The following is a 10,925-nucleotide window of genomic DNA, read 5'->3' as shown; positions in this document are numbered from 1 at the left end:
TAGCTTTAGCCCTGAGGACAAGGCTATTCTTAAGGGGTAGGGCATGTTAGGTTCCCACTCTAACCCCCTTATTTATGTAGTAGGATTGAGTCATAGTTATAGTTAAGTAAAGAGTCAAGAAAGCCCGTATTAATAATTGTAAGTGTTAACCCACATTTAATGACAGGACCACAGTTAGTTGCAAATGGGCCATGGTATTAAATAGATGGTATTAATAAGAACCATGGTATTGCATGTATGAGTCATATATAAAGGATAGAGACCCCCTGTGAGGAGCATCGTGTCTTATTTTGTAATCGAGCTCTGCTCTATTGTAGGTTGCCCCCTCGAAGAGGCAAGTGAACATTGCTTTCTGAATAATAAAATACTTGCTATTGTTTCTCACTATTCTATGTTTTGGGTATATTTCTTCACATATTTGGTATTATGGTATCATCTTGCAGGTTAAGAGCATAACAGTACGACCTCAAGTTGTAGTTGAGATTGGACTTGAGATCATGTCTCATGGAGGAGAACCTTTTTACATGATAGAAGATGAGAAGATCTTCAGAAATTCTTTCTTTGATATGACATAGATGGTTAAGGTCGTCTATGAAGAGACAAATAACAGATACCAAAGAGAAAGTTCAAAGTCTCCCAATGGAGAAGGCTCTCCAAGAGGAGGCAATGGAAAAGGAGGCAATGGGAATGGAGACAACCCTCCACCATATCCACCATCTTCTTCATATTCTTCTTCGAAAGCATATTCACACTCTTCCACTAATATCACCTCTACTCATACTCATCATCATTCTTCAAAAGGGATTGGTAAATCACCTTTTCTAAGGCTTGATGTTAAATTTGAGCTACTTCTGTCTAATGGTGAAGTGAATGCAAAAAAGTTGGATAACTAGATTCGTCAGTTGGAGAAGTATTGTAGAATTCAGAACCTTCAAGATGATATCAAAATTCAATTGCCTTCATTGAGAATGGAGGGTGCAATTCTCATTTGGTGGGAAGCAAGGACTCAATATGAGATAAAAAACATGGTAAGATCTCTATTACTTGGTCTAGTTTCATTTCTTCTATAAAAAGACAGTTCTACCCTTTAGCTCATATGCAAAACACTATCATAAATTGGCAAAATTTCATATAGTAAAAATGTCAAAATGTGAAAGAGTATACTCAAGAGTTTAGGAAAGAGCTCTTATGCTAGGAGTAGAGTTACAGTCACAAGATACTTTGTTGAAATACACAGGAGGGTTGCATATCGATCTTCGACATATAATTCTTATGTTTACTCCCACAAATCTTGATGAGGTTTGTGTTCAACCTACACACCTAAAATAAATAGGGGTAAATGTACAAGAAGAAGGTAAGAAGAAGCCATTCAAGAGTGGTGAAAAAGGGAAGAAAAGAAAAGACAAGTAGAAGAAAGGTGCTTCTGTAAAGAAAGAAGGCGAGAAACTCATGTGCAAGAATTGTTCCAAGATGAGACATGATGAAGCACATTGCTAGAAGCTTCATCCAAAATTATGACCAAAGAAATCTAACTATAAAGGGAAATAGAGGACAAATGTTGTTGCACAACAAGACTTGGGTTCAAACTCAGGTGATGAAATGAAGATTGCATACACAGTCACTAAAGGAAAAGTCATGGCAACCACCAGTGCAGCAAATAATCCAATAACATTTCAAATGAGGAAAATAGAATAGAGTTGTTCCATATTCGACTTATTTCCAAACACACCAAAATTGATACAATATTTGACAGTGTATCCTAGGAAAACTTAATTTCTACAGATTTGTCAAGAAATTGAATCTAGAAACCATGTCTCATCATAAACTGTACATGTTGGGTTGGATAACCAAGGATGCCAATTTGTAGGTCACATGGAAATGTGTTTTCAAGTTTGCAATCACTACCAATTTCATTGATGAAGTCGAGCTAGACGTTGTTCCATTGGATATTTCTAGGATTGTGTTGGGAAGCTAATATCTGTATGACAAGAAAGCCATTTTCCACCAATTTGAGAACAAACATCTTTTGTTCAAAAATGGAGTGGATTATATTGTGAGAGCCCATCACAGAAAGCTTAGTTTGTCATTAGCAAGTGCAGGGGAAATGAAGCGACTGGTCAATTCTAGCAATAGCCTCATGCTCGTTATGATCAAGCAAAAAAACGACATGGAGCAGGAATCCTTTGCAGGCTGTGATGTGAATTTGAAAGTTGAATTGGTTGATGTCGTCAATCAATATGGAGACATGTTTTAAGAACCAAAAGGATTTCCACCAAAAACGGGAATTCAGCATGAAATACAGCTACAACAAGACTGTCCATTCCCAAACATAGGTATGTATCGAATGTCAATTATGGAAAGTTTAGAAATTAAGAAAAAAGTCTAGGGATTGTTGGATGAAAGTGTAATTCATTCCTCTACTTCGCCATGTGGTTCACCAATTATTTTGGTACCCAAAAAATATGGAACATGGCACATGTGTTTAGATTGTCCAGCTTTGAATAAGATTACAATATAGAATCATTACCCACTTCCCAAAATAGATGATTTTCTAGATCAGTTGAAGAATTCAAAGTATTTCACTAAATTAGACTTGGGAAGTGGATATCATCACGTTAGAATATCTAACAAGGATATTTGGAAGACTTCTTTTAAAACCAAATAGGGATTGTTTGAGTGGCTGGTTATGCCTTTCGATCTTTGCAATGCTCCAGCTACATTCATGAGAGTTATGAATGATGTTGTAATATCCTTCCTTGATCAGTTTTTAATTTTCTCCTTAGATGATATTTTGATATTCAACATATAACGAGAAGAGCATTCAAGCATGTGAAGAAATTTTTTGATGTCATGAGAAAATAACTGTTATTTTTGAAGATGTCTAAATGTGAATTTGGGAAAACTTCCTTATTGTATTTGGGCCATATAATTGGAGGAGGTGAGTTGAAGATTGACCCCTCTAAAGTTTCGGTCATTATGAATTGGCCAATACCCAAATCAGTCACAGAAGTAACGATTTTTCGGGGAGGAATGCAGTATTGGAGGAATTTCATTGCCAATTTCTCTTCCATAGCATCTCCACTACATGATTTCACCAGTGTGAAGGTTGTCTTCCAGTAGGGAGGTAAACCATAAAAATATTTTGATGCTTTAAAAGAAAATATCAATTCAGCCCCATTTTTAGCATTACCGGATTTGAAACAACCATTTGAAATACAAATAGATGCAAGTGACTACGCCATGGGTGCAGTTCTTTTACAACATTGTAAGCCCATTTCATTTCATTCTAAAATTTTTAATGGTGTTGTTATTAATTATTCTATGTATGATAAAGAGCTTTATGCATTGGTGCAAAGTGTGAAGAAATGGAAGCATTACCTGATGGGAAAAGAAACCATTATTCACACCGATCGTCAACCTTTGAAATATCTACAATCTCAAACCAAATTGCAGTAGTCAAAGCACTTTCGTTGGATGGGATTCTTACAACAATTCCACTTGGTAATCAAGTACAAGAAAGGTATTTATAACAAAGTTGTTGATATGCTTTCCAGACTACCTATTAATGTAGCCATTTTACTGAGGAATCATTATGTTATGCCTAAAGGTTATCTTGAACAATACGCACATGATGCTGACTTTCAAAAGGTATATTTAAACTTGAGTCAAGGCCACCAAGTTGAGGAATTAGACTACCATATACATGATAATCTGTTGTATCATTTGGGAAAACTTTGTGTTCCACAAGGAGAGAGAGTATTGTCACAACAGAAGTGCAACTTCTCTTATTCTTGGACATTTTGGTGTAAGTAAAACATTGCCAAATCTTCAAAGGTATTTTTATTGGCCTCGTATGATTGAAAGTGTGTCACACTTTATTAGAGTTTGTTCATTGTGTGGAGTCAGTAAGCCTAGTAATATGAAACTAGGATTGTACACACAACTTCCAGTGCCTTCACGACCATGGGAAAGTGTTTCCATGGATTTTGTAGGAGGTATCCCTTTATCAAGGATAGTTCATGATTATTTGTATGTAGTTGTGGATAGGTTTAGCAAGATGTGCATATTAATGCCTTTGTAAAAAAAAAAATTATAGCTGAACAAACAACTCAACTTTTGTTTCAAAATGTATGGGTTCATTTTGGATTGGCTACTTCTATTGTAAGTGATCGTGATTCTCAATTTGTTGGGAATTTTTGGTCAAGTTTATGGAACTTGATGGACACAAAATTGAAGAAAAGTATAGCCTTCCATCTGCAAACATATGGTCAAATTGAAGTGGTTAATAGTACAGTTATTCATTTGCTAAGAAGATATTGCAGCAAACATTCTAAGTTGTGGGATGAATAGTTGCATTATATTCATCATCCTTACAACCGAGCAAAACACTCTTCTACTCTAACTTCACCTTTTGAGGCATGTCTTTGTTATCTTCCTAAATCACCTTTGGATTTCATCTTTGAAAAATATGTAGTTATAGATGGACATAGTCAAATAGATAGAGCAAAGAAATTCATTCAGAAAATTCAATTGATTCACCAAACAGTTCAAGAACAACTAGAAAAGAGTGAAGGAAAGTATAAGCCAAGGCATGAAAAGCATCGTGTGGATCATCAGTTTCAAGTAGGTGATGAAGTTTGGCTATACATTAGCAAGGAAAGGTGTTATGAAACCAGCTCAAGAAAAGATAGAAAAGATAGATCAATGCCTTAGAATTCAACCTCTTCGAGGGGGCAACCTCCTTTACATTACATAAATGAACAATTCTTCGATGATTCAAATGACAAAACCTCCTTTCTATATATAGGAGTCTAAGGAGTCACAATATAACCAAGCCAACCTAACAATAATAAGGGATGCAACAATAAGGGACCCTTAATAAGGGATGCAACAATAAGGGACCCAACATACCCCTCTCCTTCAAAAAGGTGTTGTCCTCAACACTTGAGTAGTTCTGGATGCTTCTATATAAAATTATCATCCTCCCATGTGGAATCTTCAGCGGATAAGTTCTTCGACTTAATAAGATACTCCGAAATTGATCGATTTCGTAGCTGTCGAGTTCTTGTTTCTATGACTGCTTCTGGTTCCAATATAATTTTTCCTTCCTCGTCAAGTTATGGCAATATTGTTTGAATTGGGAGCTTGTCGCCTATAACCTTCTTTAAACATGAAACATGGAAAACTGAGTGCAATCGAGAAGCTGTAGGAAGCTCCAATTTGTATGCCATAGTACCAATCTTTTGCAACACCTTGTATGGACCATAATACTTTGGTGATAATTTATTATCCTTCTTAGCTTTCTTGAGGGACATTTTCTTATATGGTTGTAGCCGTAGGAATACCCAATCACCTACATCAAAAATTCTTTTGCTACGATGTTGATCTACCTGTTGTCTCATTCTATTTTGTGCCAACACGAGGTTATCCTTTAAGAGTTGGAGGACTTGTTGTTGATGTTCGATGTGATGTTCCACTGCTTGAAGCTTAGAATTTTCTATTAAATATGATGTGATGGATGGTGGCTGATATCCATAAAGTGCCATAAATGGGGCCATTTTTGTTGCTGTATGGAAGGAAGTGTTATACCACCATTCAGCCAGAGGCAACCATTTGACCCATTGTGTTTGTTTATCAGATACAAAACAACGAAGATATCCTTCCAAACATTTGTTTACTATCTCAGTTTGCCCATCATATTGAGGATGATAAGATGAGCTATGAGCAAACTGAGTACCAAGACAGGAAAATAATTCTGTCCAAAAATTTCCAGTGAAAATGGGATCTTTGTCACTTACAATAATCTTTGGGTTTCCATGTAGCTTTTGAATTGTTTCCATAAATGCAGTAGAAACTGTACTGGATTTAAATGGTTGTGATAATGCACAAAAGTGTGCATACTTGGTAAGTCTATCAACTACCACCATGATGACACTCTTTCCCTCAAACTTGGGTAAACTTGTGATAAAATCCATTGAAACCTCCTCCCAATGTTGGCTTGGAATGGATAAAGGTTGTAATAGACCCGGTGTCTTAATTGTTTCAACTTTATTTTGTTGGCAAACCAAACATTCTGCCACAAATTTTTGAATATCTGATTTAAGGCCATCCCAAAAAAATTCCTTCTAAACCCTATGGTAAGTTTTTAAAAATATTGAGTGCCCTCCTAAGGGAGAAGTATGCAATTCCATAAGAATCTTTTGTTTTAGTTGGGAATTCTTACAGAGGTATAAGCGATCTTTATACCATAAAGAATCATTTTTCCAGCTAAACGTATTAGAAGTACTGGAATCTTGTTGTAACTTTTGAATAAGTGCCCACACTTCTTCGTCATTCTTCCATTCCTTCCTTGCTTCATTTATCCAATCTAGTTGGATAATAGAAATGGCGCACAACAATGCCTCCACATCCTCATCCTTTCCTGAGAGTGCATCTACCACCACATTTTGCTTCCCTTTTTTGTAGATGATTTCAAAGTCATAACCCAACATCTTTGTGACCCGCTTTTGTTGCTCTTCAGAGGATAATCTTTGTTCTAAAAAGTATTTAAGGCTATCATGATCCATTTTTACCTCGAAGTGTCTTCCCATTAGGTAGGGTCGCCATTTCTTATGTGCATGGAGTATTGCCAACATTTCCTTCTCATAAATAGATTTTTGTAAAACATTTCCCTTGATTGGAAGACTTTCAAAAGCAATGGGTCTTTCATCTTGCATTAAAACAACACCAATTCCATTTCCTGAAGCATCACATTCAACAATAAAAGTTTTTGTGAAGTTCGGTGTAGCTAAGACCGGTGCTTGGCACATTGCCTCTTTAAGATGTTTGAAGGCCTTTGTTGCTTCTGGAGTCCATGAAAATGCATCTTTCTTCAATAATGTTTCCAGAGGTGCTGTTATTCTCCCATAATTCTTAACAAACGTGTGATAATACCCTGTCAACCCGAGAAATCCTCGCAGATGCTTTATGGATGTGGGGATTTTCCATTCCTTAATGGCTTTAATTTTTCTAGGGTCTACCCTAACTCCTTCATGAGATACAATATGACCCAAATATTCCACCTCTTGTACTCCAAAGAAACATTTGGATCTTTTGGCATATAATTATTTCTCCTCCAATAGTTGTAGCACCCTGTCAACATGTTCAACATGATCCTTCAAAGACTTGTTGTAGATTAGTATATCATAAAAAAATACTAACACAAATTTTCTAAGGAATGGTTTGAAAATGGAATTCATTAAACCTTGAATGTTGAAGGTGCATTGGTAAGGCCAAAAAGCATGACCAAAAATTCATAATGACCCTCATGAGTTCTAAATGCTATTTTCAGAATGTCTTCAGTCTTCATTCTGATTTGATGATATCCTGAACGAAGATCCAACTTGGTGAAGTAAATTGATCGATGCAATTCATCCAGTAATTCATCAACGATAGGAATGGGAAACTTATCTTTAATAGTGAGCTCGTTAAGCTCCCTATAATCCAGACACATGTGCCATGATCCATCCTTCTTGTGCACTAATACTAATGGAGCAGAGAAATAACTTTGACTCTGTTGAATTATACCAACCTCTAGCATTTCTGCAACCATACATTCAATTTCACTCTTTTGGGCATAGGGATATCTGTATGGCCTGATGTTTGGAGGAACACTTCCTGGAATCAGATGAATAGCATGATCATGATCAAGAATAGGTGCGAGAACTTTGGGAGTCTCAAATACCTTGGAATGATTGTCCAAGACATTTTGGAGATCTAGAGAAATAGATTATTCCAATGTGGAAACATCTAGCAAACATAATTGTGCAATTACACCCATTTGTTCCTTTTTTACAAGCTTTGTCATACCGTTAGAGCTGATTATCTTTTCCGGTTTCCCTACAATACCCCTTAATTAAACTTCCTTTCCTTCCACAGAAAATTTCATGAAAAGTTCTTGAAAATTAAAAGCTATTGTACCCAAGGATTGTAGCCATTGGACTCCTAGTACAACATCAACACCTTCCATTGGAATGGCAAGCATTGGGCTAGTCAAGACATATTCTCCCATCAATAGCTTGATATTGTGGCACTTTCCAGAGCAATTTATTGTTCCTCCATTTGCAACCATCACTTGACACTCTAGTGTTGGATATAAGAAGGAATTCAATTCTTTTGCTACCTTACAATGAATAAAATTGTGGGTACTTCCTGAATCAATCAACACTGTTACCTTTTTCTTCTTAATTTGTCCTTCTATCTTGATGGTTTGAGGAATGGTAATTCTTGCCAATGCATTACAAGATATTGTCAGATTCATTTCTTCTTTATCTAGGCTTTGTTCCTGGAGTATATCCTCTTCTTTTGACCTTTCTTGCTCCTTTTCTTCTTCCTCTTCGCAATCTATGTAAAATAATTTCTTCTCATCATAGTTATGACCTTTAGTGTATTTGCTATCACAACTATAACAAAGCCCTTTTTCTCTTTTCTCTTCCAATTGTGGTGGTGTCAACCTTATAGGTTGTAGAAGACTAGGGGCAAGAACACTTCCATATTTATAGTTGTGAGTGGTATGCTTCCTGGTTGCCATAATTTTGCTTTCCATTTTTCTTGCTAACTTGAATGCCTTCTCTAATGAATCAGGTTCCCAAAGGTGAACATCATGTTGGATATTATCCTTTAAAGTCCCTATGAACACATCAATCCTATGCTCCTCTGGAATATTTTTTACCCTTATGTTCAATTTTTGGAACTCCTCAATGTGCTCCATTATTGAACCCTTTTGTTTGAGACATATCAATTGGCTTAAAAAAGTGTTGCTTTTTGTATCCTCATAATGTGTTGTCAGTTCTTCCATAAAAATTGCCCAAGTGATAATTTGTTTACAAGAGAAAATCCATTGATACCATACAAACTGATTTGGTTCCAAATATAAAGTTGCAATACGTACCTTTTGTGTGTTTTGCACATTATTGAGATCGAAAAATTGCTCTATTTGTAATATCCATGTTGCGGGATCCTTGCCATCAAACTTCCTCATATCGATTTTTGGAATATGGTGGGTCTTCGATCCCACATTAGAGTCTATGAAATCATGATTAACATTTCTTTTGTTCGCATCATGAGTTTCCTTTACTACCTTTTCACCATTAGTAAGTATTTCTTGTAGAAAATTTGTCAAATCTGTCTTCAAATCTGCCATGTCTCTCTTCAAATCTGTCTTCAAATCTATCTTCAAATTGTCCATCTTAGCTTCCATGCCCTTTATCTTAGATTCCACACCATTTATCTTAGCTTCTGTTAGCTTTTGTGAGAGTGACATTTGTTGCACTTGGTCTTGTAATTTTGATATATCATGTAGCATTTCTTCCTGTTCTTCATGAGTCATGCTAGAGCTTTCAGGTTTCTTACGAGGTGTTTGCATTTTCTTTCCTCAGGGCATCAGTTACCGATAATAATGTTCTACTATGCCCTTTGAATTCCTTCAAAATAAATTTTCAAACCAAGCTTAAGCAAAAATTTAAAAAAAATCTACACACCTTTTTTCACTTTGTAGGAGCTCAATATTGCCTCTGATGTATCTCTGTACTTTCTGACCATCCAGTTCTAAAATTATGATCTACAGTAGCCCTCTATGGCCTCTTTCCAATGCCACCAGTCTAATCCAATTTGGATTCTCCAAGGAAGAGTTATGCGAAATCTCCCACAGTGACTTGATTATAGAGTAGTTCAGTAGAGCAAACTTGTACGACGTGCCACGAGTCACTATTTCTACCTTTCGCTATGAAGAATATATACAAGAAACTACAGTTCGTCCTCTTTCTATACCTTCTTAGGAAATTTCAATCCAATACTCAGAGAGAAAGTTATGACGATTTTCCCCAAGTCACATGTTTCGAATGTAATTCAGGAGTCTGCAAAAAGACCAACTTCCTCAGATCATATCTCCGCAAATATAGCACGAAAAGCTCTGAAATTTGGACCCGAGGTTTAGCGTGATGTCTTCTCAAATGGGTTTTTTTAGCTTCTAAAACATCACAGAAAAATTTTATAGCGAAAATGCCACGATGACCTATTTGGAGTAGCGAAATCCTAGAATCCAAAACTTTGATACCAAATGTTATGAAACCAGCTCAAGAAAGGATAGAAAAGATAGATCAATGCCTTAGAATTCAGCCTCTTCGAGGGGGAAACCTCCTTTACATTACATAAATGAACAATTCTTGGATGATTCAAATTACAGAACCTCCTTTCTATACACAGGAGTCTAAGGAGTCACAATGTAACCCAGCCGACCTAACAATAATAATATAAATCCACAAAAATAACAATAGAGGGATTCTATGGGGCACAGTAATAAAAATATGGGGATAATATGGGCACAAAAATATTAATAAGGGATGAAACTACCATAGTAATGGGGTAATAACTATTATTATAGTGACCCAACAAAAGGCTTCAAGGTGAAGGTAAAAATATGAAACCAATTCGTTATGGTCCATTTAAAATTCTGGAAAAGATTGGTAATAATGCTTTCAAGCTTGATTTTCCTTCATACATGCCAATCTATTCTATTGTGAATGTTGGAAATTTGAGATTGTATGAACCTACTCTCATTGAATATCAAGGAGAGAATGTTCAAATTCCATCTATTGAAGAGTTTTCTGCAGAATTCCTTGATGTGCTTCAGCAAGACACCGTACTTGACAGAAGGAAAAGGACAACTAAAAGGGGAAGTATTGATTATCTTTGGGTGGGTCTCAAAGGTACACATCCATCAAAGGAAAAATGGATTGAAGTGGGGAAGGTGAGGGAACAATACCCTCATCTGTTCAATAACTGAATATAAATCTTTTGGGGTCCAAAAGGCTTCCAGTGGGGAGGAGTGATCAGGTGCTCAGAATTATGCTCAAAAATCAAAGTTTCAGAATCTTATCACACTCAGC

This window comes from Pinus tabuliformis, chromosome Q (assembly GCF_031772625.1).
Source record: "Pinus tabuliformis cultivar Carrire ecotype Pingquan chromosome Q, CPIR1, whole genome shotgun sequence".
NCBI classification, from domain to species: Eukaryota; Viridiplantae; Streptophyta; class Pinopsida; order Pinales; family Pinaceae; genus Pinus; species Pinus tabuliformis.
The sequence above is the reverse complement of the archived record's forward strand: the minus strand, read 5'-3'. Positions refer to the sequence as shown.